At 41.2% G+C, this 14073-nt stretch overlaps 1 protein-coding gene across 3 annotated transcripts in view; it reads right to left on the reverse strand.

The window, feature by feature from the left end:
- Positions 1 to 14073, reverse strand: part of NRXN3 (neurexin 3) — a 964874-nt gene that overhangs the window by 684833 nt on the left and 265968 nt on the right. The window lies entirely within an intron of this gene.

A 14073-nucleotide genomic window follows, 5' to 3' on the forward strand; every position in this document is an offset into this window, starting at 1 on the left:
AATTTTCCTATTGGAAATCTCCCTCCAAACCTTTACAGAATTCCCAAATCCATACATAGAAAAATCATCTTTAATGACAGACAAATCTTTTTACAATGCAGCTCAACAAGCAGAGCTGTAAAACTGCCTTTAATATCCTCATTTCCAATGAATTGTTTTGCAGGCCACTTCCCTGCAAACATCTGGGATTCATCTAGCCCTCCTTGTTTTGCTTTTCATTTAAAGCAACCTCCACAAATGTAGGCTGACTACACATATGAAAACCAGTTTTCATTCAAAGGGACATCATTACACCTCCTGCCAACATGGGGCACTCCAACCTTTCTTAACCCTTGTGCGCCTGTTCCTCCAGCTCTTCCAACACATGACACTTCCACACCTACACATTGCTGCACAAACCTGTGTGCCAAATTTCACACAAACTGATTCTCTGCTGCCTTCCCCCTCAGCTGTGCACAGGCCTTCAGCAACATAACCTTGCTGTGCAATACTTGCAGTGAAGGGAGATCATGTGTACTATGGCCTCTGATAGGTTGTGGTAGTTAATAGAAGGCAAAGCAAATGGAATATCAACTTTGAAATACTGCAGGGAGCCTAGGAATGGCGTAGCTGTACCAGGAAATACTTGAACACAAAATTCTCCAAATTAAATTGGATCAGTATCCTGTATCTGAAAACCACCTCCTCAAATACTCAAGCAAGTCAAGCAGAGCATCTGTGTGGCAATACCCACCCATAAAACCATTTCAGATTCCACTCATCTGGGGCCTGTGAGGGTCTGCAGAGACAAACTTGTGTCTTTGTATCTCATACACCATCAATATTTTTTCTTCTGTGATTTCTCCAGGCACTGTAACATCCCAATGCAAAGATTTCCATTACTTTAATTGCCATCATATTTCTTTTTGATTGTTCTGAAGTTTGCCCTACCTCTGTCTTTTGAATTTACACTTAATCCCTGTATTCAAAAAGAAACAGAAAATACACTATGATTCCCCACTCCCATATCCTTTTTCCATCAGTTCAGTTACAAAGAGCCCCAGGCTGTACTGACAGCTCTTGTATAGAAGTCTTTCTAATGACCTTTAATGATCTTTGTTGCCCTTCTCCCCTTTCTGAAATTAAAGCAACAGGATAACACTGTCCAGTGTGGGTATATTTAGTGACATCATTATATTTTCTGTTTTGTTCTTATTCCCTTCCTAGAAATGCATAATATTAGATGTGCTTATTTGCCCAATATTGATCACTGAGCAAATGTTTTAAAATAATTATTTAATAAAACATCAGAAACAACTCAAAGTCCATCATTGCATATGCATAATATTGATTCTTTTCTCTCCCTCCCAATATAAACACCTCAATTTGTGTTTACACACATATAATTTAATCTGCTATTTATTTGTCCAGACATTCAGTATTAGTAGCTCATGCTCTGCAGTTCTGCACATAATCCTCACGCAAAAATTTTCATTCTCAGTAAAATGTATGCTGTCTCCATCCACATTTCTTTCCACTAAATACCACTAATGAATCTTCAGACCTTGGCATGGATCCCAGATGACTTTCCACTTTGGCCCTCCCACGGGAACTATTTAGTGCATTCTGTTTATTCCATTCTGGTTTTTACCTTCCAACCAGTTCTTCCTCTGTGCCCAGATCTTTATCTGCCATTGCTTTTTCAGTTCCTGAAGAGCCTTTTGGCAGGACACATCACTAGAAGACTTGTGAAAGCTAACTACATTTGCCAAAACTCTCCTGACCATACAACTATTGTGGCCTCAATAAAACCAAGGAAGATGCTGCAACAGCTCAAATACAATGCCAGTATTCTTAAGTCCTTGGCACCACCGTCACAGATTGTCTGCTGCACTTCCAAAGAACTGGAGTCTGTGGAATGGTTTTAAGGGGAGTATTGTCACAGAGCTGATGGGTTAGATGGCTGTTTGAGGAGGCAGCTTTCAGATCTAGGCCTTTGACATGGCTTTTCACATCAAGCCCTTCTCTAAATTAGAGAAATACAGATTTGATAGATGAGGAATTGGTTTTATGGTTGCACCCAAAGGGCTGTGGTCAATGCCTCAATGCCCAAATGGAGATCAGTGAATAGTGGGACTGGGACTGTTCAGTACCTTCATCAATGACATAGACAGTGCACCTCCCGCAAGTTTGGAGATGACACCAAGCTGAGTGGTGCAGCTGACACACCTTGAAGAATGGGATGCCATCCAGAGGGACCTGCACAGGCTCAAGAAGTGGGCTCCTGGGAACCTCATGATGTTTAACAAGGCCAGCTGAAAGCCCTGGAGTAGATGCAGAGGAGAGCCACAAAGATGAGCAGAGGGCAAAAGCACCTTTCCTATCAGGACAGCCTGAGAGAGTTCAAACTGTTCAGCCTGAAGAAGAGAAGGCTCTGCAGAAACTTCATTGCAGCCTTTCAGTACATAAGGAGAGCTTTTAAAAGACAAATTTTTTTGCAGAGCCTGTTGCAATAGGGCAAAGGCTTATGGTCTTACACTAGAAGAGGGTAAATTTAGATTAGATATAAAAAAGAAATATTTGATTATGAGGGTGGTGAGGCACTGGCACAGGCCTTCAAGAGACGTGGGATGATCCCTGTAAATATTCAAAGTCAGGCTGCATGGGGCTCGGAACAGCCTGAGCTAGTAAAAGAAGTCTGTTCATTGCAGGGGGGTTAGATTAGATGACCTTTAAAGGTCTCTTCCAATTCAAACCATTCAATGATTCTTACCAAAAGGTGCCCTCATACATACCAAGTTTTTCCCTTAAACTCCAGTTGCAAAACCTAAGACGAGACCAACATTTAATTGCCTTCCTCTGCTGGATGCACAGGCAAATCCAGCCTCCAGGAGAAATGTGGAAACAGCTGGAATCAAGTTTTTAAAAACCATCTGTGGTTTTCACACAGACACAAAACTCATAAGAAGGGATAGAGTGCTTTAGAAAACACACTTGATGTCAAAGCTGTCCCTTGAATTATTAATGCATAACTTTAAGTGAAGCTCACAATAAGATGAAAGTTATTAACCTAATAAGTTACATGCATAATTAATTTCTCCTATGATATGTGATTTGTGAAGTTCTAACAAAATGTGTCACAGAGGTTGTAAACATGAAAACTAGCCTGAAGCCAGAAAAGCTAAGCATATGCTAATTAGAGAACATATGAGAAATACACAGTAAGTAAAAAACTGAGAAGCAAGAGGAAGTGACAGCACTGCATATCTATGTGGCATACTAGTGTCAGTTATGAGCAGGAACTAGGCTCAGACAAGGAGGGAGAAGCAAGCACAACAAACCAAAAGAGAATGGAGGCATTCAGTGTTCTCATTATCTTAGATGAGGCTACTTTAAGACAAATCAGCCCTGAAATATAAATCAGGGAAATAGAGGAAAGTGTTCAGCTGACAGCTTATCTTGTTAGCTGAACACTGAAGCTGCAGAGGAGGAATCCATTCTTAAATATGAACTCTAAATATGAATCCTACTTTCTTAGAGCTTCGCTTTGTAACCAGTTTCAGTACTGCAATTGACTGTTTAGACACTATCTGGACAAAATAAATAAAGTGGGTATCCCCAGTAATATCAACTACTTGAGAGAGCTAACAAACACAAAGGCCTTGTCCCATACAAGTTGTAAGTCATCAGAAGGATCCTAGCTTATCGAAGTCTTGAGAAAACTTTTACTTTCTATATGTGGTTTTCCTTACAATCCTTTACATCTTTGAGAAGGGTGGTATGGCAGTCCCCCTCCTTTGGGAGGCTACAACCAACATTCCATTTAGTCACCATAAGGGATTATATAGGGCAGCTGCAGAAATACACACATGGTTATATGGGCAGCACGAGGAGAACTGATTTCACTTTAGCATCTCACTGGTCTTCTCAAGAAAAACTGTTGTTTTGAAGACAGCCATAAAACAAGTAATAGAGTGTGAACTGATCTTAGTTAATTGTCTATTTGCTGGGAGGTTGTCCTAGCATCACTGAAGCTGAAACACATGCTAGAAACCCGTGTCAGAGGTGTGAGAGAACCGGCCTCTACATAACCAGAATAACCTCCTCTATCCACTCAGATATTGAGCTCATAGTACCTAAAACCTCCAAGTACCAAACCTCTCAGGCTCTGCTGAACTTTTAAGTCAGCAGTTAACATTAGTGAAGCACTTTGCTTCCCCATTTTGCTGCTCATACAGTAATCTTGTCAGAGATGGGGAAAAATTTTGTCATCAGAGCCTGTTTCAGATTGTTGCAGTGGTTTGTCCAGTCCAGCTGCAAACATGAAAACTGTTCTGCCCTCCTAGTGTTTCATAGCAACGTTTTAGTCACCTCAAATGTCTTGCATTCCACAGTCAGATCCTTTCTCTGATGGAAGTTCAGAAAGCATCAGCATACTTATCTTCACATCTGTTCAGGGCTTGAAACCCACTGCAACACTTCACAGACAAAAACAAACTGGAAAAGGAACACTGGAAGGCAGCTGAGAAGCAGAATCAGAATGGTATGGACTTGACCAGCCTTCTGCAAAACCATTCCCTGTTGCTGCTGCTGACTCACATTGGTGAGTGCATGCAAAAGCAGATTCTCCGCCCACCTCCTGCCCCAATCAGGGGAGCATCTTGCCTCTGGCTGGCATCTCCCTGCATTCAGCTGGAGTGAAAAAGGGAAATCTCAAGGACAACCAATCCAGCCAGGATGTTCTGCCAAGGTCCTGTTCCTAGCTGAGGAAATAGTCCTCTCAATTTTTCTCAGCCAGAAAGAGAGAGAGAGAATGTACACACACCCCCACCCCCATTATCCTAAAGCCCGCAGGTGCCAGCAATCCAAATAAACGTAGAGCAATTAACAGAATTAACACAGCTTTAAATAGCTTGGCACACCAGATGCGGACTCCTAGCAGGGTTCTATAAAATGTAAAGTTATTACAGATAAAACCATTAATCATCTGTTCAGAGACTTGTTCTAGATGCAAAACCCATTTCACTTAAAATGGCTAATAATCAGAAAGAAAGGCACAGATTTAACAGGAATGATTATGCCATTCTCAAGCCCCATTTCCAAATGCCATTTTTCATCTCTGCCACCGTTCCCAAACCTCTGTGTTCTCTCTGCTTGCTAATGCTGATACAGTAAGAATGCTTTGCAGGCATCACTCACAATTACCTCTCAGGGTGCTGAAAATGGGATGCCAGCTCTAAGTCTCTTCCATTTGGGACAGAGGAGGTTAGTGACTTGCACACTACACATTGCTGCTTTCCTGGATGCAGTTGCTACTATTCAGTTGTGTGTCACCAGCCCCATGCAGCTCACAGATAACTGGTGCTCACCCTGATAAATTAAGTGTTGAACTGCTAAGATTTATGCTTAGAAAATAGGAGCACTTGAATATTCCCCACATTGTGGCAATGTGAAGTCACCAGTGGCCACCATATGCAATGTCACAATCCTCCTGATATTCCCTTAACACTTACTCAAATAACTCCCATTTACTACATCTATGTTTAGATGGCTACAAGAAGCAGAGGTCAGGAGCTGACCCTAATTCACCTTTGAGCTCTGATGTTACCATTTCTAACACTTCCACTTATGGAACCATAGCTTAAAGAGCATTAAACCCTGTTAAGTAGCAATTCAGAGCTAAAATTGTGTCCTTCTACATATCTATATTAATCCCATTGATTTGCTTAGGAATCTAGATACATACACTGTTAATTCCAACTAAATGAATCCTGCCTGTGCAGCTTGCAAAAAGGATGGAGCTAAAACAATACTAAAGCACAAATATTCAGTGCAACAGTAGACCAAAGCCAGAGAGCAGCAATGACAAAGAACTAGAAGAGAGAGCATATCAGAGAGTATACAAAACCTGCTTGTATTATACCAAGCCTGCTGCCTTTTCCATGCAGTTCAAATAACAAATGCTGCCCATTAGCTGCCTGCCCACTCCTGTGCTCCTCACACTTGACAGCTGGCTCACTGCTACAGAGGAGTGGCAGACCTGGGCGGAGTTGTTCAGCCCACTCACTCAACATTCAAACTTCATCATCTTTTCCTGCCTCCCTTGCTGGCACAGCTGAGCAGCCTGGATTTTTGCAGTGGATAACAGCAGCTCAGTCATTCCCCACTGCCCACAATACAAATTTCATAGCAATACTCCAACTTTCAGGGTGAGTTTGCTACTCCCAAAGAGGGGACACTTGTCAAGTAGCTGAAAATGCCTGTTTGATACACATGTGTATATAAAATAGAAGAGTCTTTCAACTTCTCTCATGTAATTTTATCTTTATTGGCATATGTCTGTCCTGACTCTCCAAAACTACTCCTATTTGTATTTCTGTCTGACAGGATAAGGATGGATCCTTAGTCATCTCTTGAGTGCAACATAACAAGCAAGAAATAAAAACATATCTCCTATTTATTTTCAGTATTCATCCAAACCAAGAGTTTACTGATCTCAGTGAATGACAAAGCCAGGTAAAGCAAAAGAGGCTTATTTACTTTCAGTCCAAGATGAGCACATCAGACTTTGGACAGCTAAGTTAAGGTCACAGCATCCATGAGGATGGGACCATGTTTGGCTAACAGCATATGAGAAAGACAGCCAGAAATCCTTATCAGAGTAATCACTAGAGTATCATCACTGCTCTCCTGATGACTTTGGACTCAGCTATGTTTGTCCATCAATATATCCTTAGTTTGCTCATCCTTCAATGGGTAGAGATTAGACCACAATTTTTTGTAAGTATTTTTGTTTTAATATTGAATAGTTACCAACTAACTTTATTATATGCACCAAACACAGCCTATATTGCTCCAATCCCCATTACATTTTCTGAATTTGTTGATATAAATATAGTTCTACACCTGTAAACACGCTCATTTTCCGAACCACAGCACATGGCACACCCCTTGCAGCCACAGAAGCTCAGCAGGAGTTAGGTTCATTATGCAGCAAAGAAAGCCTGATCCTGATGATCCTACTGCAAAGCAAGCACAGACAGCCACAACACCAAGAGCGAGAGTCACATGCAGACTGCTCAGTCAGGATTCAGTGGAGTGCTCCCCTACTGGTGTGACACCACTACACTGCCCAGTGGCAACACCAACCTCTGCTGCTAGTTTCCTCCCTAGGCACCTGTTCCAGTGGCAGCTGAAGACAGGTGAACTCAGTTAGACAGTTGCTTTAGTTCCATAGATTCTCTTTAGCTTGCAAGTACATAGTTCAAACAGCCCTGCAAAAAGAAACCTCTTACACCTCATGCATAGAAAGATCCAGTTTCTATGTTTGATCATCAATGCTTGCTTTAGAAGGTCTGCTCAACCTACATACATATCATATTATTCAGACTTTGGCTATTAATTACTTGCGTAAAATTTCTAACAGTGCAGTAAGTTTAGGAGTGGCAGTTTCTATGCCACTGAACTGTTGACATGTGAATTATCCTTGAAATTAATCCTCAAAAAAATGTGCACTCAGGCTGACCTAGAATGCCTACAAGATGCTGTTTGCTGACTGATAGGAGCTCCAGAGAACAAAATACTACAATGTAATAAATGTGACCTTAATAAGAACCTATATTACTTTAATTTGCAAATATAACTATAAAACCAACAAACAAAGTTTTTACTTCTAGATTCATTATGGCTGTAGGACTCTACAGCTTTGCTACATGAATTGCATTAAAGAAAGAATTTTAGAAGCCTAGAGCTTTTTTCAGTACATGGTTTATAAAATAACATCTCCTCCATCTTTTGTCCCAAAGCTAAAAACTCAATTCCTGTCTTTGGACTTCCCATGTTTTACTGATTGAAAAATTATTCTAGCACTTCGTTTTCCTACTCCATTCACTAAAGATGAATTTCATTAAGCCATTTAAAATTGTTTTCCTCCTTAAATGGAATACTTTTCATGGATCCATGAGATAATGACTAAACTTTCTACAGTCATGAGTACATTACTCTTCCACTTTTCTATGTATCTAGAAACATTTGATGAAAGAGATTGATCAATAACTGGGCTTAGCTAATGTTATTTTGCAACAAACACTCATTTAATATCATTATGCCAGCAAAGTTGTTGTTACAGATGCACATGAGCTAAGGTAACCAAGTTCTTTCAGTGTCATGCATGAAGCAAGTCAAAAACACTATCAGAGACTTCACTTTGGTGGAGTAGGCAAGAGCTAAGCTGCATAAGGAACAGAGGATTTGAATAACCCCTTAGCTAAAGCAAAGCTGCAGCTAATAGAGAAATATCAAATGCAAACCAGGCCAGGACCTAAGCTTATAAGCCTTACCCAATGAAAAGACACTACCGTATTTCCCTCCCCATCTATTGGTCCACTCAGAATTCTCTCAGCATCTTGCCTCCTATTGCATTGCTCGCAGTTTTCAAATGCCTCCATTCCCACCTCCAAATTAAATCTTTCCAGAAATAATTGGGGATTTTTTCTTATTAGCTTAAGAATGTCATCAGCAGCCACTCAAAATGCTGGCCTGCATCTCCAGTGTTTTGTGTTGCTACAACAGTGGTACTTGAAAACCTGATGAAGGCTTTGTGTTGGATGCTCTGCAGATGCACAGAGAAAATGACTGACATTCCTGACTCCCAAGACACACACTGTACAGCTGCAACAGGATACTGATCCCCCACAGCAGCAGCAATGCAACTGGAAGTTTCAGAGGCAACCAACAACTTTACAGACCTCTAGATCTGGAATCTTAGGAATCAGGGTCATAATCATCATCCAGTCTATTTTGAAGGCTCTGGCAGAGAGTATTAGTGAGAGACCAAGACAAGAAGAAGTAATATTTTGAGGAGTAGAATAATATTCAACCTTTGGTTGTGCTTTGTCTGCTCCTACATAGTGCCATTTGCCTCTCCCTTTCTTTTTCAAATGTTAAATTTATTAAATAATACAGATAGAAGTAGGCAGGCCCAAACACAGTTTGGAGTAGCAGTATTGGATTAACTTATGTGGGCAATTAGTACCATTCATGTAGTAACTTCCTCCACTGTACCTCAGTGCAATCCCTACACTGTTGATTCCTGATTCTCCTCTTAGGCATTCCTGGGATTCTTTCAAGTCTCTTGTGGAAGGGAATCTTGAGCACCCAAAGGCCTTTAGGCTTAGGGAGGGGCTTTTACAACTACAACTTTGTCTGTCTGCCTGTTTTCCTCTGCCTCCAGTTTTAGGCTGCCTTCCCTCTGCACCTGCAGCCTTCTCCCAAGTGTGACACTGCAGTCAGAAAAATTCATCCCCAAACAGAAACCACATCATCACTACACATCAAATAGTCCTGAAAAAGATGTGGCTTGCAGATAGTATCTGAGATTTACATACAGCAACTGGGCACACTCATGGACCATTTTGAAATCTGGCTCCTAGAAGTTAAATTGCAGACAGAAATCATCTAAGCTTTCACAGCTTTCTCCCATCACAGACAGATGGTGCCTGACCCCTGTAATAATTTCTGCCATATTCCACCCATATGCAAGCCTCAGTGCTTCCATCAAGCTGTTACTACCAATCAACATTTTTCAGAATTGAGATTTTAATAAAGCATTGATAGAAAAATGTGAAGATTTCATAAATTCTCTCATCAATATCCATTCTATAGGGACCACCTTAGGCTCCTCTAAAGCATCTCCATCTGTACCATTTAAGTCCTGCTCCAAGTAAATCAAATCTCAGTGTCTGGCTCCCTAACCCCAGGAAATATTCTGATTCTCTGCCTTCCCTAGCAACTGGATATTGAAATACCAATTTCCCCCCTTTGCCCACACAGCTAAATTCCTACCCTGCCACTTTCCATCTCCATCCTTGATTACTAAAAATTCCTCCCTAAAGGCCCTGATTACACACAAAACACAGCTGTTTCTTGTTACCTTTCTTGTCCTAACCCTTTCTGGCCATGGAAGTTCCATTCAACCCATTATTGTAGTCTCTTCCCTTTCCACCTTCAGTCAGTGCTTCTCCCTTTTTAAAAATCACTATCTGTTAAAGCACTGTTACACCTTCCTTCCTTGACACCCATTAAAATTATTTCTGCTCAATTGTCTCAAGATGTGTTCCTGTATCTTCTCCTATCCCATCTCTATCTGTTTCATCCATGATGGGAAATATGCCAGCTTCCAAGATTTTCTCTAGAACGATTCATCTTAAGAATGAAGGTCCAAAAAACCTTAGATTCTATGCAACTATATTCAATGCAAAAAAAACTTACATTCCATGCAATGTCTGTACTTCATGTATGTGCACTACCCTATTTGCATACCCTGTATGACTATTTTCCAGTCTCCTTGCCTCATTACAGTGTCAGGTAACTGCAACACTGCCAGGATGGCTATGGAGAAGTGCAAAACAAACATGGTTCACCACACATAGGGAACTCTTTCACTCTGATAAAAATAGAGGAAAAATCCCAACCTGAACTACACATTAAATACTTGTATTTATGATTTAGGTATATTGCTGCTACCAACTTAGTGGAATCTGTTCAGTCAAAACCTATAGCCCCAAAGGAAAGAAGAGACATGAGGGGATCTATTCTATGGTAAAAGGAGGTACCATTAGGTCAGAAATTGTCTGACCTAAAGAAAACATTAGCTAGATAATTAGGTATTTAGATTACTTTTATGAAATATTATATAGATAGTACGGCAGAGGAGCCCCGAGACTCTTAGTTCCTTGCCAGGAACACATTCTTAGACACTACATTTCCCTCTAGCCAAGGCTTACACTCTGCTTACATGAAGTACCTACCCTGCCAGAGCTGCCCCTCCTCCTGGCACCAGTCTGGGCTGAGTGGGGAAATCCCTTCCTGCTACAAAGGGGCAGAGAAGGTCACCAGGCACTCTGCCCCCTGCCACTTCAGCACATGCATGTCCTCTCAGAGGAAGTGGGAAGGCAACAAGCCACTCAAGGAGCCTTCTTAGCCCCATCAGTGTACTCTCAGACTGATGCAGTCTAGAGGAAATAGAAGAACTTACAGAGGAAAGGCTGAAAGTTTCACCTCAAATTTTGCAAAAATCCATTTACCTTCCTAGGAAAGTAACACATGCCTAGAGCCAGTCTTGAATGAATGCAGAGACCATTCTGCTGTAACACCTTCAAGAGAACAGCACAGGGCTTGGCAGGACATTCTCCACCACTAAAAACAGCAATCCACTCAGGGGTGTGTTGTGTCTCTAGTATCAGCAATTACTTAGTTAGGAGTTAACTATGAAAGAAGAGCTTTGCTCTACTAGAAAGCATAAACTCAAAGGAACAATATTTTGTAATAGTCTAACCTACCACTTCAACTAATTTGCTTAGCTTAGGAAATTTTCGTTAAAAATCCAAGCTCCTCCAGTACTGGGTATTGAGAGACTGAGCATCCTTTTTGGCTATGGAGAAAAGAAATGTAAGTTTGAACCATAAGCTAGGGGGAGAGATTTATGAAATATGCTGACAAATGCTATTGCAGGGGTTCCATACCCTGGTCTCCTATCACAAAAGTTTCATACCTTCTTAGTGTTTCTCATAGGCAGCTCATCAGAGCACTGACTCTCTCTTCTTCACCAAGTGGCCAACTGATTTCAGTTCCCTTCTCAACCAGCCACCCCACTCTTTTATAGCATTCTTCTTCTCATTGGCTACAGCTGTGGCCTGTTAAAGCCAGGCCTGTTCCTAATCTTTGATAAGTGGCCCAGCTGCAACTCCTGAAGAGTAAGATTACTTTCTACACTATCTTTATTTTCATATATTCTATCCCCCTACAGACAAGCTACACAGAAAGCCAAGTAAAGTTCCCTGCAGCCAGTTCTGGGACCAGACACATCATAAGCACACAAGCACTGCACTAACCCAGTTCTGCTCCTCCAGGATCAAAGCTCATTGAAAGCATTACTGGACCACTACTATAAGTGGGTTGGTTTTTAGCAGACCATAGCTCTAAAGCAACCATCAAGTCAAGACATCTGTTCATACACATCTCCTATCATTGCCTAGTCAAGTGAAGATTACAAAGCACATTTTGATTATCTGTTTTCTTCCTCATGCTTAAGCGGTTCCCTGGGTTTTCCTTCTCACAGAACATTATGAGCCTGGGATGACTATGTTGGCAGCTCTTAGCACATTGTGCAAGCTAACAGAATACAAATGATTATATAAATAATAAAGCTGCTGAAGATTTTCTTGTCACTGCTTTTTTGCTCCATTGGCTTGACTTAAAGCACACATAAAAATGGCCTCTGCTAAGTGTTATGTTCAGAGCATCCATTAATAAAATTTAGATCCTGATTTAAAGAGACACTAAGAGGCTGTATCTCCTCCTGATTTCAATCAAAGTGGGATGCTCAGCGCCCAGGAAAATCAGACCCAAGGCTCTATAAATGTAACCAGAAGGATCTGATCTCTGTATGGCAGTTTGTATTCAATCAGCAAAGTTTCATTTCCTATATAAGATGCTCACAAACTCTTCTCTAGCATGTGTGTACCCCTTTCATCCAGAGGTCAGGCAGGAGAGCAGCTTCAGACCCTAACAACTCTTCCTTACCAGAGAAGAGGAAGATAACACATAACATACAAACCCTGACACCATGAGTTGAGCATCAGTAGGATGATGACTTGTCAAGGCAATTACAGCCACAGAACGACATCTAGCTCAGCACTGCTGCTTCCATGACTCCTATGTAAGCCTTTTATAACACTTTGTGGAGACAACAATATCCGTATCCCCATTAATCACAGTGATAATCACAAATTGCATTAGAAGAGAGAAGAAAGAAGACAAAAGGTGACTGCAAGCCAAAATCAAAACTAAACTGTACCAAGTTTGGGATTTGGACAGAACTTATCTTTTGTTTTGTTTAAGGTTTTTTTTATCAAGGATCACTTTTTTGGTTCCTGCTGCTATCCGGGCAGTCCAATCTCTATTACCCATGTTTGAATTTTCTCAATGCTATGTGGAAAGTACAGCCAGCCAAAGCATGACAACAGTTTTCAGAACCAGCTAGCTCTTTCTGACCAATGCAGCCACTCAAGTGCAGCAACTTAGCAACCTAGTTTAAGGACCTAAAGATCACAGCTGTCTGTCTCAAATACTGTTAAGGCCACAGAATGACTTTGCCATGAGATGAGCACAGAATGGAGTGACAGGATAGTGCTAACTCCAGGCAGAGGTGAGATCTGGTCAGCACATCCTGGGTAATGCATCCCGACAAAACTTCCCACTGTGGAAAATTTTGTATATCACTGGTCAAACAAAGATCCCAAAGATCCCAAGTTATGGGACAAATGGCATCTATGACCACTGAGGGACCCCACCCCCACCTCCCAATCCCTTCCCCAAATATGCCTCCATGGATACCGGGACCTTGGACTGTAAATTAAGCCACCATGACCAGGAACTTGAGATAAGATAGAGGTGATTCTATTTTCCAATTGTTATCTCAAGCCTAGGGGGATGTAAACAAAGCTGTGAGAGCAGAATGTATAACTCATAATGGACATAAAGAATGTAGAAATTATGGGCCATAAGGGAAGCAACTATGCTGAATCAGCTTGGACTGGGTAAAAGGTAATTCCACCAGGGGGAGATTCTGACTGCTGACTCACAACCCACCAACTCAAGAAATCCACCAACTGCAAAAACAGAAAGACTGGGCATGGGACTAATTACCATTGGAAGCAAGGGAATTATTTAACCAACAGAATGAAAGATGTGTGCAACCAATGAGCATTAACTCCTTTGTTTGAAAACATATATAAACAGTGAAAAGTTTTGAGGGACCTCAGGCCCCCCACCACTGAGAAGCCTAGGTGAAGAAGGACCAATGGGACACCACTATGACATGGGTGGTGACTATCTTCTGTTTAGTCTGTCTCTCTTTTTCTCTCTTTTCTACTGCTTTTCATCTCTCTACCTCACATTTCATTGTTCAATAAAATCCATACTATTGACTTCAGCATATGGTTTTGTTTGCACTTTAATTCAGGGAGAGGCATCTCTCAATAATGATGATATAACACACGGTACACTTCACGTCCACATGCCATGTGATTGGCA

This window comes from Zonotrichia leucophrys, chromosome 5 (assembly GCF_028769735.1).
Source record: "Zonotrichia leucophrys gambelii isolate GWCS_2022_RI chromosome 5, RI_Zleu_2.0, whole genome shotgun sequence".
NCBI lineage: Eukaryota > Metazoa > Chordata > Aves > Passeriformes > Passerellidae > Zonotrichia > Zonotrichia leucophrys.